This window comes from Staurois parvus, unplaced genomic scaffold (genome assembly GCF_062004578.1).
Source record: "Staurois parvus isolate SC_StPar_1 unplaced genomic scaffold, SC_StPar_1.0 ptg000299l, whole genome shotgun sequence".
Taxonomy (NCBI): Eukaryota; Metazoa; Chordata; class Amphibia; order Anura; family Ranidae; genus Staurois; species Staurois parvus.
The window spans coordinates 4678131-4693590 of NW_028318095.1; the positions used below are offsets into that span (position 1 = coordinate 4678131).

Genomic DNA, 15460 nt, shown 5'->3' on the forward strand with positions numbered 1-15460 from the left:
ATTGAAGATGAAACGTGGCTGGGTCTTCCAACATGACAATGATCCCAAACATACCGCCCGAGCAACGAAGGAGTGGCTTCGTAAGAAGCATTTCAAGGTCCTGGAGTGGCCTAGCCAGTCTCCAGATCTCAACCCCATAGAAAACCTTTGGAGGGAGTTGAAAGTCCGTGTTGCCCAGTGGCAGCCCCAAAACATCACTGCTCTAGAGGAGATCTGCATGGAGGAATGGGCCAACATACCAGCAACAGCGTGTGCCAACCTTGTGAAGACTTACAGGAAACGTTTGACCTCTGTCATTGCCAACAAAGGATATATAACAAAGTATTGAGATTAACTTTTGATATTGACCAAATACTTATTTTCCACCATAATTTGCAAATAAATTCTTTCCAAATCAGCCAATGTGATTATCTGGATTTTTTTTCTCATTTTGTCTCTCATAGTTGAGGTCTACCTATGATGCCAATTACAGGCCTCTCTCATCTTTTTAAGTGGGAGAACTTGCACAATTGGTGGCTGACTAAATACTTTTTGCCCCATTGTATTTAAAACAGCTGGTGACCATGTATTGATATTAATAAGAAATTCACAAGTGACATTTGCAAGATACCCCCCAATTCTATTTCACAAAATAAAGTGACAGATGGTGTATTTTGTGCAAAGTGTCTTGAGTACAATTCTAAACAACTAAATTGCTTGTGTATTGGTTAATACTACAGTAACACAGCACTGAAACCGATAAAGAGCATGCATACGCTGGCTTTGAAAAGTACGCAGTGCTTTTCACATACAAGTCAGAACTGTTCTGTCATCATGGACCACTGTACACATCGCACGTTATTGCTTTTCATTCAGGTAGAGGTATTCATTTCATATGTTGATGGAAAAAATTATGATAAAACTTTACAAATACTGATTATTGTAAACACATTATATTTGTCAAAACACTAAAGAAGGCGGAACCTAAAATGAGAAAATAAGCAAAATATATATATAAATACTTCAGCACAGCAGAGCAAAAAACAACCAGATTCCAGTTCAATTTTAATAAATAAAGAATGTTGGAAAATAAAATGAATGGAAAAAAAAATAGAAGAAAAATTAGTTCCAAGGTAGATCATCTGAAAAACGAGTCATATACTTTTGAATCAACTTGTACAACAAACACCTTAAGATTTACAACTGTGCAGTCCAAGGGCCTAGCTTAACAATCCAATCTATTTAGATCTAAAGAAGATTGTACAGAGAGTAACATGTGGGGCCAGGTTTAGAAAAGGGTAGATAGAATTATACACCTACACGGGCTATCCAAAACCTATTTCCCTTTATTTTCTTACAGCAGGCACTTTTGCTTCACTTTTAAAGCCTAAGCTTAATAAAAAAAAATAAAAATAGCACAAACTATGTTACTATCAGTGTAATGTGTCCATTGTGCTGCTGTCTCCTGGTTTACTAGAAATCTTTTTACTCCGATTTGCCCCATCCCCCCCCCACCATAATCTTACAGTGAGGTTAATAGAGCCGAGGAAGCTGTGACATGCTTGACTATGCCCACCTCCTCCATTCATGCAAGCTGTCTATAGCTGTCTATGATTGAAATGCAATCTAAGAATGGGCGGAGATGGATTTTGTACTCATCCACACCGCCTCGGTTTAGAGATAGTGAATACAGATGCTATAGTACAGCTTCCATGAATGGAGTAGGGGTGGGCATAGTTGGGCACTCTTGGTGAGTGAATATCACAGCTCACTCATCTCTAACCGCCTGCTGCACCGGAAGATTATAGTGATGAGTTAGTGGAAGGTTCAGAGGAGGAAGACATTTACTAAACCAGGAGACAGCAGCACAAGGGACATGTCACACTTATAGTAAGTAATCTCCATGTTTATTTATTTAAATCTAAACTTAGGCTTTAAAGCACACACCCAGCAAGAGATTCAAGCATGCTGTTCTCCGTTTTAATGCAACAGCCCCTTCTTCGAGCCTTCTCTAGCTTCAAATAGTAGATTTGGTAGTCAGGCAGATGAGTTATTATCTAAATAGTGTTCCATTTTTGTAACTCTTGTACACAGCTTAGCAATGTGCCTAAACACTTTGGCACAGGGTTCTTGACACAGAAAGCTAATTGGCCAATGACAGATATGGGCACACAAGAGCTCTGGGAAGGTAAAGTAGAGATGCTCAAAAATTTCAAGACTCCAATGTGATGTTCTCTTAGGTCTTGAGGTCTCTAATATATTATATGCATTGCTTGAAAGAAAAAAAAAAAAACCAGGAATTTAAACTGTAATCAGTGTAAAAGTTCTTACACCTACACAGAAGTTGAGATATCTGACATTTATATAACAGCCCACATAAATCTGCTTAAGCTGCCATCACAGGCAAAAGAAGGCTGCATGGTAAAAAATGCTGTTCCCCATTTTTCTTTTTAAATATTGTTTGCTGTGACACCCCTGTAACTTTCATTTACCGTATTTTCCGGAGTATAAGACGACTTTTCAACCCCTGAAAATCTTCTGAAAAGTCGGGGGTCGTCTTATACGCCGGTGCGAGCCGGTGTCAGGGCGGCACTTTTTCGAGGGGCGGCGCGGCGCCGCCCCCCTCCTCCTCCAACGGACACAAAGTACAGGGTTGGATAGAGGGGCTGCTGTACCTTACCAGGCTCCGGTCCCACGACGATCCGGTCCAGGAAGCGGCTGCTCCTTCTTTCAGTTCGGCCGCTCGATGGTCACGCGTCCGCTCGGCTCCTCCTCCTCACCGGTGATTGGGCGCCAGCACTGGAAAGGCACACAGGCGGCCAATCACCGGCGAGGAGGCGGAGCCGAGCGGCCCCGCGAAAATCGAGCGGCCGAACTGGAAGAAGGAGCAGCCGCTCCTCTCCCCCACTGACACTAACAATGGGGCACTATTCCTCCTCCACACTGACACCAACGATGAGGCACTGTTCTCCCCACCGATACCAATGATGGGGCACTATTCCTCCTCCCCACTGACACCAATGATGGGGCACTATTCTCCCCACTGATACCAATGATGGGGCACTATTCCTCCCACTGATACCAATGATATGGCACTATTCCTCCCACTGACACCTATGATGGGGCACTATTCCTCCCACTGATACCAATGATGGGGCACTATTCCTCCCACTGATACCAATGATGGGGCACTATTCCTCCCACTGACACCAATGATGGGGCACTATTCCTCCCACTGACACCAATGATGGGGCACTATTCCTCCCACTGATACCAATGATGGGGCACGATTCTTCCCACTGACACCAATGATGGGGCACTATTCCTCCCACTGACTAATGATGGGGCACTATTCCTCCCACTAATGATGGGGCACTATTCCTCACACACTGACACTAATGATGGGGCACCATCATTGGTGTCAGTGGGAGGAATAGTGTCCCATCATTGGTATCAGTGGGAGGAATAGTGCCCCATCATTGGTGTCAGTGGATGAAATAGTGCCCCATCATTGGTGTCAGTGGGAGGAGTAGTGCCTCATCATTGGTGTCAGTGGGAGGAATAGCATCCCATCATTGGAATACCATACTGAAATAGCATACCATATTGAAATCAAATCTGATGTTTTTTCATTTTTATTTGGTGTGCGTTGGAAGAGGGGTAGTCTTATACGGCGAGTATAGCTCAAACCCTATATTTTAACAGGAAAAGTAGGGGGTCGTCTTATACGCCCAGTCGTCTTATACGCCGGAAAATACGGTATGTTCAGTAAAGGTTGATAGAACCAACCAGCATAGAGAAATTCCTTCAGTTATATATTATAGTCTTTTAAAGGCAAATAAACAGAGAAGACACTAACTTTCAAAAGAAAATAAAGATAAATGAATATACAGTTTCAATGGCAGTGTTGCTTTAAATAAACCAAATAGAGCAAACAAACACCAAAACAAGTGCAATGAATAGTACTGGCAAGTTACAAGATCCCTGTACACAGCACAATTGCTATAATGTGCATTAAATTAAGTGGTTTTGTACAATATCCAAAAGTTGTACAACACTGATTAAGGTTCAAGCCACAAACGTTATAAAAAAATCACCTACACGCACAACTGTTGAAGCAAAATGTAAACATACCAGCAAAGTCTATGGGTTAAACAACGTGGGGATTTATTAGTCATAAAGAACCAAAATCATGTGCAATTTTAGAAAAACTAAAACCATTGTGTGTAAGATTTGTTTCTTTTTAAGATAATCCTAAGGGGTTGACTTACTAAAGACAAATAGGTTGTTCACTATGCAAGAGATTTTGAACTTTGCAGGGAGTTTTCCCTTAGCTTTAGCTTAGTTAACTCTGTTGACTTCCATCATCCAAGTATGTGAAGCAAAAACAATGTTTCTCTTTTTACTGCATGAGATTCTTTGCACAATGAAATGTTAACACATTTACCAAATTAAGGGATAATTTCCTTGGAAAGCGCAAATTCCCCTGCAAAGTGAACAACCTATTTGCCTTTCGTAAAGCAACCCCTATGCTTCCAATTGCCAATACTTTGTGGAGATTATCTTTACTGTTCTTGTGGATGGCTACTTCCATCAAGATAATGTCACAATGTTCAAATCATCTCAAACTGGGTTCTTGAACATGACAATGAGTTCACTGTACTCCAATGGCCTCCACAGTCACCAGATCTTAGTCCAAAAGAGCACTTTTGGGATGTGGTGGAACGTGAGATCATGGATGTAGAGCCAACAAATCTCCAGCAACTACATGATGCTTTCATGTCAATATGTACCAAAATCTCTGAGGAATGTTTCCAACACCTTGAATTTATTCAACAAAGAATTAAGGCAGTTCTGAAGGCAAAGGATTCCAACCCAGTACTAGCAAGGTGTACCTAATAAAGTGAGCGATGAGTGTAGACCTTAGATGCAGACAACAAAGACTACTAAAGCAAGCATAAACGGATCAAATCTCAGCCGGTTCAGCAGGGACAACCAACCTGCTGGATTTTATATGTGATTATTGCTAGTGGCTATAATAGCTGCTAGCAGTAATCACTGTGTTCTCCTGGAGGGAAAGGCTACACCTGCTGGGAGAAAACAATGGCTCCACTGACTTGTTGATGGGGAATTAAGTGATTTTCTTTCCTGCAATTCATGGTTGCAGGAAAGAAAATCACTCTGTCTATGGCCGTCTTAACTGTGACATTTGTACCTAATTTCCTTACAATGCAAGTAGAGCTAAGGCAATGTCTGACATCCTGAATATAGTGTTTGTTCTGCCCCATTTCTCTGCATTAAACTTGCTGGCATCTTACTTAGATATACAAAGTTATTTCACACCACTGAAATGCTAAACATATGTTTCCAAAGTGACCCCTGTCCAGGCAGACCTATGGCTTCCAGTTGTCAGCCATGGTTGCTCAAGCCGAGTGGAATCTGTCCACTTGCTTAAAATGATTAGATATACAAAGAATATAGAGATGTAATAGAAAGAGGGAAGGCCAAAAGGCAATACTTCCCGTAACAATTCAAGAAACATTTTTTGAGAAACGTGCCAAAAAAAGGACACACATAAAATAGCATACTTTATTATACACTGAAACACATAGGACATAATTTTAAAATAGTGAGATATATTTACTAGAAGTAGTACAATTTCCCTTATACCAAATCAAGGCGTTTTATGTTTACACAGATGTTATTGTAAGTAGCTTTTTTTTTTTTTCTGTATTGCAACCACTACTTACAATAACATCTGTGTACACATAAGACACCTTGAATTTGTGTAACAGAAATCGTACTACTTAGTGATTATCTCTAACTTTTTTAAATTATGTCCTACGTACTACAGTGTATAGTAAAGTATACTAAAAGTACTGTAATTTATATTGCACTTTATGTAATATTTGAACAATAGAAATGTTGTGACTTGCACTTATACAGAGTTGCACAAGGAGAGTGTGTGTGTATATATTGTGACAGTAGGCAGGTGAAATCACCTGGTTGCGTCCTGGATGGACGATATATTTGTCCGAGATTCAGGGTTTATGGGGATTTGTACCACTAGAGGGAAGTGCTGAGTCCTTCAGCACTGAGATAATGAGCCCAGCTGAAGGTAGTGGGCTCATTAACACTTGTATAAAGCTTCCCAGAGTGCTTAGGGAGTTGCTCCACCCTGGAACCAGATCTGTGCCTGAACTGTCTGGGGAGCTGACCTGTTATCTGTGTGCAGAGAGACCAAAGCCTGTGTGGCTAACCTCCCAGTACTAGCAACTAGGTATAGCAGCAGGCTGTACCTAGTGGGTAGCTAGGGAAAAGCTGTTGTTGCAGTAAGTAGCCAAGTTGGCCAGGATTTATTTTGATGTCTCTTTTTGTTTATCATTTTTTCTGTAAATATTGTAAATAAATTGCACCTGTTTGTTTTCACCTCCACTATTGTTGTGCTGTGCCTATCTTTTTTTTGTGTTGTGCACCCATCCAGGGGGTCACACACACCCGCTGCCGAGCTAACCCTGTTACATATGGTGGAGGATGCGGGCAGTTGTGGTAACTAAAGGCCAGCATGGAGGAGATAATCAGACAGTTGGCTCTGGCAAATGCCAATCAACAACAGGCAAATGCCAATCAACAGCAGGCAAATGCAAGTTTCCAGCAGAGCATTGCAGCCCAGCAGAAGGCCTTGGAACAAGCAGAGGTCCGCCATAGGGAATTGCTGGTGCAACAGGACCAGAAACACCAGAAACAAATTGAGGCTGTTTTGAAGCAGCTCCAGCAGAGGCAGCAGACTGAGGCTGGTGATGATTCTGGTAAAACACCATCATTTTCTGTGGGCCGTTTATTGCCAAAAATGACAGGAGAGGATGATCCGGAGGTGTTTCTAACCACCTTTGAAAGGACTGCTGAAAGGGAAAAGTGGCCTAAAGAACAGTGGGCTGGATTGATGGCCCCATTATTAACTGGAGAGTCGCAAAAAGCTTACTATGACCTGGAGCCAGACCAAGCCAAAAACTATGATGTGCTAAAAGTGGAAATTTTGGCCCGGTTGGGTGTTACCCTCGCTGTCCGTGCTCAGCGGGTACATAATTGGACTTTTCGGCTTGGGAAACCTCCCAGGTCACAGATGTATGATCTCATTCACCTGAGCAGGAAGTGGCTGCAGCCAGAGACTTTGACCGCCCCAAAAATTGTGGAACGTGTCGTCATGGATCGGTTCCTAAGGTCTCTGCCTAATACTATTCAAAAGTGGGTCAGCCATGGAGACCCAGAAACTGCAGACAAGCTGGTGGATCTAGTGGAGAGATACTTGGCTACTGAGAACCTGACCTCCTCTTCCAGAGACTCACGGACTTTCCACCCTAAGACCAGACCATCCCCAGCGGCGGGTAAGATGACTACAAGGGGTGAGGGTGGAGAGAGTGAGAGGGTGGGAGTATTACCCAATGTCTGGCAAGAGCAGCCAGGAAGGCCAAGGCCGCAAGAAGCGGTGAAAAAAATTATTTGTTACCGCCGCCGGCAAGAGGGACATATTGCAGCTAATTGCCCAGTGGTGGATGAGCCTATGCAGTGTGACTTTCTGAGCAATAGACGTCAGTCGCTGTTTGCGACAGTGGTATGCACGGCCAGCCCGGGCACTGAGAAACATTTGTGCAAAATGACTGTTAATGGAAAAAATATTGTGGGGTTGCTGGATTCAGGTAGCTTGGTAACCTTGATAAGAGAGGAGATGGTCACTACAAAGGTCTCTGGGCATAAAAAGGTGGCAGTGATTTGTGTGCATGGGGACACTAGGGAGTATCCCGTGGCTACTGTGTTTTTTGAGACCCCCAAAGGTAACCTGTCTCATCAGGTAGGATTGGTACCTCATTTACCACATGATGCCATTGTGGGGAGGGATTTTCCAAAATTCTGGGAACTCTGGGATTGTTCTGACCCCCCCACTGTCTCCCCTGCAGACCAGGAAGGTGAATCCCAGAAAGCGTCTGAGTGTGGTGAGGTCTCTCCCAAGTTCCCCTTGTCGGTACTAGCTGGGGAGACCCAAGGAACTGGGGAGGAGCCCACCTCCTCAGATGAAAATCTGCCGGTTTTGGATTTCTCGGACTTAGAGGTGCATAGGGAAAATTTTGCCACCGAACAGCTGAAAGACCCCACGCTGATAAAAGCCCGGGAAAATGTAGTAAAAGTAGATGGCCAACTAGTGAGTCCTGAGAAAACTGCTGCTTATCCATACTTCCTTGTGGAAAGGGACCTACTCTATCGAGTTGCTCAGGGGGCAGAAGAAACCATTGAGCAACTGGTGGTGCCCAGACCTTACAGGAAGTTGGTGTTGGAGTTGGCCCATGGACACATCCTTGGGGGTCATTTGGGGGCGGAGAAAACACGGGAAAGAGTACTGCAGCGGTTCTATTGGCCTGGGGTCATTAAGGAGGTGGAAAATTACTGTTCCTCTTGCCCTGTGTGCCAGAAGTCGGCCCCTATGCCCCATTTCCGTAGTCCACTGGTACCTCTTCCCATCATTGAGGTCCCCTTTGAAAGGATTGCCATGGATTTGGTAGGTCCGCTGGTGAAATCCGCTAGGGGGCATCAGTACCTGTTGGTCATACTCGACTATGCCACCCGCTATCCAGAAGCAATTCCACTCCGAAATACCTCTGCCAAGACAATAGCTAAGGAGCTATTCCTCGTTTTCAGCCGAGTGGGTATTTCAAAGGAACTGCTGACGGACCAGGGAACCCCCTTTATGTCCCGGGTGATGAAAGAGCTCTGCAAACTGTTCAAGGTAAAACAGTTGCGCACCTCTGTGTATCATCCCCAAACTGACGGGTTGGTGGAAAGGTTCAACAAAACCCTGAAACAAATGCTAAGGAAGGTGGTAGATAAGGATGGAAAGGGTTGGGATTATTTAGTACCCTATTTGATGTTTGCCATCCGGGAGGTACCCCAGTCCTCCACAGGGTTTTCACCATTTGAGTTGCTCTATGGGAGACACCCAAGGGGGCTGTTAGATATCGCCAAGGAAACTTGGGAAAGTGAGAGTTCTCCCCACCGGAGTGTGATTGAACACGTCGCCCAAATGCAAGATAGAATTGCCCAGGTCATGCCTATCGTAAAGGAACATTTGTCCCAAGCACAGTTAGCGCAGCAGAGAGTGTACAATCGGGGGGCCCGGACCAGGTCGTTTGCTGAAGGAGATAGAGTGCTAGTGCTAATCCCTACGGTTGAAAGCAAATTCCTGGCCAAATGGCATGGCCCATACGAGGTGATTGAGAAAGTGAGTGAGGTGAATTACAGGGTCAGACAACCAGGAAGGCGGAAACCGGAGCAGATCTACCACATCAATCTGCTAAAGGCCTGGAGGGACAGGGAATCCCTAGTTGCTGAGGGTTTGTCACCAGCGCCATCTAACTGCTTGGTTCCGGAGGTTGGAATAGCAGTCACCTTGTCTACAATTCAAAAACAGGAGGCTAAAGAGTTTGTGCTCCGCAACACAGAGGTTTTTTCTGAGCTGCCGGGACAAACCTCGGGGGTGGAGCATGACATTATCACCCCACCGGGTGAAAGAGTAAAACTGAAACCCTATAGAATCCCAGAGGCTCGACGGGAGGCAATACGTGGGGAAGTACAGAGAATGCTAGATTTGGGGGTGATAGAGGAGTCCCAAAGTGACTGGTCCAGCCCCATAGTGTTGGTGCCCAAACCAGATGGGAGCTGGCGATTTTGTAACGACTTTCGACAGTTGAATAAAGTTACAAAATTTGACACCTACCCCATGCCAAGGATAGATGAACTAATCGACCGACTGGGAGCAGCCCGGTACATGACAACACTAGACTTGACGAAAGGTTATTGGCAAATTCCCCTAGCTAAGTCGGCAAAGGAGAAGACTGCATTTGTTACCCCAGAAGGGTCATTCCAGTATAAAAGAATGCCGTTCGGGTTACAGAATGCACCGGCCACCTTTCAGCGAAAAATGGATCAGATTCTTCGTCCCCATCAGAAGTATGCTGCAGCGTACTTGGACGATGTGATTATCCATAGCGCAGACTGGGCCTCACATTTGCCAAAAGTTCAGGCTGTGCTAGACTCAATATGGAAAGCTGGGTTTACGGCCAACCCAAAGAAGTGTACGATTGGACAGGAGGAGGCCAAGTACCTGGGGTACACTATTGGGAGAGGGGTAATAAAACCTCAGATAAACAAAGTGGAAGCAATACAGAATTGGCCACGCCCAAATAACAAAAAGCAGGTACGGGCTTTTCTAGGAATTGCTGGCTACTATCGGCGATTCATTCCCCATTTTGCTTCTATGGCAGTACCCCTAACCAACCTGACAAAAGGGAAGGAGTCTCTCATGGTTAAGTGGTCCCCTGAGGCTGAAGCAGCCTTCCTGTCTTTAAAAAGGGCTTTATGTAGCCAGCCAGTCCTATACTCACCAGACTTCTCAAAAGACTTTGTGGTCCAGACAGATGCATCCAATGTTGGCTTAGGAGCAGTGCTGTCCCAGGTTTGGCAGGGGGAGGAGCACCCGGTAATCTATCTCAGCCGAAAGCTAAAGTCTCACGAGGAAAATTACGCCACGATTGAGAAGGAGTGTTTAGCGGTAAAGTGGGCCCTAGATTCCCTTCGGTACTATCTGCTGGGCAGACATTTTGACCTGATCACAGATCACGCTCCCTTGAAATGGATGGCTCAAAATAAGGAGACCAATAGAAGGGTAAATAGGTGGTTTCTGGCCCTACAGGAATTTACCTTCACGGTGAAGCATCGCCCCGGTGTTCAGATGGGAAATGTGGATGCTTTATCCCGGGTACATGCCTGCCTGGCTACTGGTGTTACAACCCCAAGGTTGAAACAAGAGGGGGGGGGTATGTGACAGTAGGCAGGTGAAATCACCTGGTTGCGTCCTGGATGGACGATATATTTGTCCGAGATTCAGGGTTTATGGGGATTTGTACCACTAGAGGGAAGTGCTGAGTCCTTCAGCACTGAGATAATGAGCCCAGCTGAAGGTAGTGGGCTCATTAACACTTGTATAAAGCTTCCCAGAGTGCTTAGGGAGTTGCTCCACCCTGGAACCAGATCTGTGCCTGAACTGTCTGGGGAGCTGACCTGTTATCTGTGTGCAGAGAGACCAAAGCCTGTGTGGCTAACCTCCCAGTACTAGCAACTAGGTATAGCAGCAGGCTGTACCTAGTGGGTAGCTAGGGAAAAGCTGTTGTTGCAGTAAGTAGCCAAGTTGGCCAGGATTTATTTTGATGTCTCTTTTTGTTTATCATTTTTTCTGTAAATATTGTAAATAAATTGCACCTGTTTGTTTTCACCTCCACTATTGTTGTGCTGTGCCTATCTTTTTTTTGTGTTGTGCACCCATCCAGGGGGTCACACACACCCGCTGCCGAGCTAACCCTGTTACAATATATATATATATATATATATATATATACACATATACATACACATATATATACATACACACATATATACATACACACACACACACATACATATGCAGTGTTCGGCTTAAATGAGTACACCCCGACAGATTTGTCAGAAAACCTTTACTTTCCTTTCTGAATCAATATTTTCTATGGGACATTATACTACGACATACTACCGCAAATGTGGGCCATTGCTTGCAAACAAGCTTTGTTAATTTGCACACACAAAAAAGTATTTTTCCTAACAAATTCATTCAAGACCATGTTGCAAAAATGAAAACACCCCAATGAAAGTCTTAGGAGCAAAGCTACATTTTAGACAACAAAATCCTAATGAACAAGAATTCAACTACAGGTGAGCCTAATTATTCATTAAACAGGTGTCCAGCAGACAGTTGACTATAAAAGGGTGTTACTTAACAAAGAAAAACCCCTCACATTTCATGCTGTCAACAATGGCCCCCCATAGAAGAGAAATGTCACAAGGCCTGAGAAAGAAAATAATTTCTTTACACAAGAAAGGTGAAGGCTACAAGAAGATCAGCAAAGCTTTACTTATCAGTCAGAATAGTGTAGCAAAAGTGATACAAAAATTTAACAAAGATGGAACTGCAACCATCTCATGGAGTCCAGGCTGTCCAAGGAAGTTAACACCTCGACAAGAGCATCTTCTGATGAGAACGGTTGAAGAAAATCGCTATGCAAATTCACTGCAGTTAGCTAAAGAAGTAGAAAGCCAAACTTGGGTGATTGTTTCCTGTGACACAATATGGTGTACACTGCAGAGGAATGGCATGCATGGGTGTCATCCACGAAGGAAGTCTATTCTAAAGCCCATTCACTAAAAAGCCCACCTAGAATTTGCCAGGGCCCTTGCTGAAAAAGAAGAAGACTACTGGGACTCTGTACTCCGGCGTGATGAGACCAAGATAAGATGTTTTTATAACGGATGACTTCAAAACTGTATGGCGCTGCAAAGGTGAGGAGTACAAAGAAAAATGCATTGTGCATACAGTGAAACATGGTGGTGGCAGTGTCCTTCTGTGGGGCTGCATGAGTGCTGCTAGTGTTGGGGAGCTGCATTTCATTGATGATATCATGAATTCACAGATGTACTCCTCTATATGGAAAGAAAAGATGCTAAAAAAAACTCTGTGCCCTCGTTCGTTGTGCACTTTTCCAACACAACAATGATCTAATACATAAATCTAAGGCCACTGTTGCATTTCTGAAGAAGAACAGGGTGAAAGCGATTCAGTGGCCAAGTGTGTCTCCTGATCTGAATCCATTCAAACACCTATGGGGAATTCTGAAGAGACAAATTGAGCATCACTTTTGATCCAGCATCCAGGCTCTAATAGAGGTCGTTTTTGAAGAATGGAAATAGATGTTGCAGTATATTGCCAACTTGTTCATTCCATGCCTAGAAGACTTGGTGCTGTCCTTACAAATCATGGAGGTCATACAAATACTAGATGCAGTTTTTGATGTAGGGTGTATTCATTTTTGCATCAACTAACTTGAGTAAAACTGAATATTTTGTAATCTAGGTTACATTATTAACCTTACTTTCATATAATGAGCTAAACAAATGTTCTATAAAACTTAGTTTTGTCAAAATTTTGAAAACTGTTCATGTGTCCATTGAGATATTGATTCAAATCTTACTTTTAAAAAGGGGTGTACTCATTTATGCCGAGCACTGTGTATGTATATATATATATATACATACACACACATATATACACACACACACACACACTATATAGCCAAAAGTATTGGGAAGCCTGCCTTTAAACACAGAAACTTAACGGCATTCCAGTCTTAGTACGTGGGGTTCAATACTGAGTTGGCACACCCTTTTGCAGCTATGTCAGCTTCAAATCTTCTGGGAAGGCTGTCCACAAGGTTTATGACTGTGTCTATGGGAATGTTTGACCATTCTTCCAGAAGCGCATTTGTGAGGTCAGACACTGATGTCTCCACCCTAATTCATCTCAAAGTATTCTGTTGGGTTGAAGTCAGGACTCTGTGCAGGCCAGTCAAGTTCCTCCACCCCAAACCTGCTCATCCATGTCTTTATGGACTTTTCATTGTGTAATGGTGCGCAGTCATGTTGGAACAGGAAGGGGCCATCCCCAAACTGTTCCCACAAAGTTGAGAGCATGAATATACCAAAATGTCTTGGTATGCTGACGCCTTAAGAGTTCCCTTAACTGAAACTAAGGGGCCAAGCCCAACCCCTTAAAAACAACCCCACACCACAATCCCTCCTCCACCAAACTTTACACTTGGCACAGTGCAATCAGGCAAGTACCGTTCTCCTGGCAAACGTCAAACCCAGACATGTCCATCGGATTGCCAGACAGAGAAGTGATGTGAGGCTCGGATGCAGCTGCTTGGCCATGGAAACCCATTCGATGAAGCTCTCTACGCCCTGTTATTGTGCTAATCTGAAGATCACACAAAGTTTGGAGGTCTTTAGCTATTTACTCTGCAGACAGTTGGTGACTTCTGTGCACTGTGCGCTTCAGCATGCGCTGCCCCCGCTCTGTCATTCTACATGGCCTACCACTTCGTGGCTGAGTTGCTGTTGTTCCCAGTTGCTTCCATTTTGTTATAATACGACTAACAGTTGACCGTGGAATATTTAATAGCAAGAAAATTTCACAGATGGACTTATTGCACAGGTGGTAACCTATCATGGTAACATGCTAGAATTCACTAAGCTCCTGAGAGTGACCCATTCTTTCAAAAATGTTTGTAGAAAGTCTCCATGCCTAGGTGCTTAATTTTATACACCCGTGGCCATGGAGGTGATTGGAACACCTGGATCCAATGATTTAGAGGGGTGTCCCAATACCTTTGACAATATAGTGTATGTAGTAGTAGAATTTACACATTATATTCAGATATTTTAGTGATTTAGGAGCCACTCCCTGTGATGAGGGAGGTGTCTTATAGTTCGGATTTTGCCACTGTGCATTTTGTCACTTTATTATTAAGTAAGCACTTGTAGGTATACACAGTATTCATAGGATGCGTTTTCAGCGCCACACCATTTATTTGATATTGCATTTTTATGTCCTTGGGGATATAAAAGGGGTGAAAACAGCCACACATGTATAGTTTTGATAGCGTATTGGTCCATTAGCGCAGATATTGATATTGCGTTATACTATTTTATTGTGACATTTATGTCCTCTTTTGGCACATTCAAAGTCACACATTTCTCAAATAAAATTGTTTCTTAAATATACAGAGTAGAGAAATTAAAAAACTTTATTGTTTATGGAGAATAACACCTCCGGTGTACCTCTATGGTTAAGTTCCCAACTTCACTTCAGAAAATAGACTGATGGGAGGTGTTATCCTCTATGAAAAAAAAAGCTCTTTCAATTCATTGAAAAAAAAAAAAAAGAATTAAGTGGTATATCTAACCACTTTGGAGACATGGATTGGTCCAGCTTGGCCTTAGGAACCCTGGTCGGCAGCAGGAAGTCATAGGTCTGTTTGGATACCGCTGTGCATATAGCACAGATGTGAAGAATCCTATTGATTCATAATAGCAGAGCTTTGATCCCCCTGGTTGACACCTGCTCAGATATGACATCCTGGAGGATAAGAAATGGTCATACACAAGTCCAAAATGTTTGAATCCTCTGAAATGTAAATGACTGGCTTCAAGCATTCATACACAAAAGTGTTTTATCATAAAGAATGTTGTTATCCTGAGACTGCACTGAGGTTTTGCTGTATGGACAGTTTACATTTCAAAAAGTCCTTAAAGTTCTTTAACCATTTATATATGCTTACAGATTGAATTTTCAAATGTACTGTTTTAACTAGACCAGAGTTATTTAAAAGCAATTTTACAACTGTTTGGTCCCTGGACTTCCACTGTATTACAGCCTGCAATTGATCCCCGTGTGGCATAGCCCTTTCAGCCTTCAGTTTACATTTTGCATGCAACCAGCACAAAATAACATTCCTGAATTCTGTTTTGTAAAACATTTTCAAAAACACTATTCTCTCTCCAAATG

General features: G+C 43.3%; 1 protein-coding gene across 5 annotated transcripts in view; it reads right to left on the reverse strand.

Annotated features, from left to right (window-relative positions):
• Window positions 1-495: 495 nt before the first annotated feature.
• The window catches only part of GBE1 (1,4-alpha-glucan branching enzyme 1), a 221155-nt gene continuing 206190 nt past the window's right edge, over window positions 496-15460 (reverse strand). For 3 of the 5 annotated variants that reach the window (XM_089682912.1, XM_089682915.1, XM_089682917.1), the window contains exon 18: window positions 496-963. The gene's annotated coding sequence lies outside the window, so the exon portion shown is untranslated. The other 2 variants (XM_089682913.1, XM_089682914.1) reach the window with 2 other exon arrangements.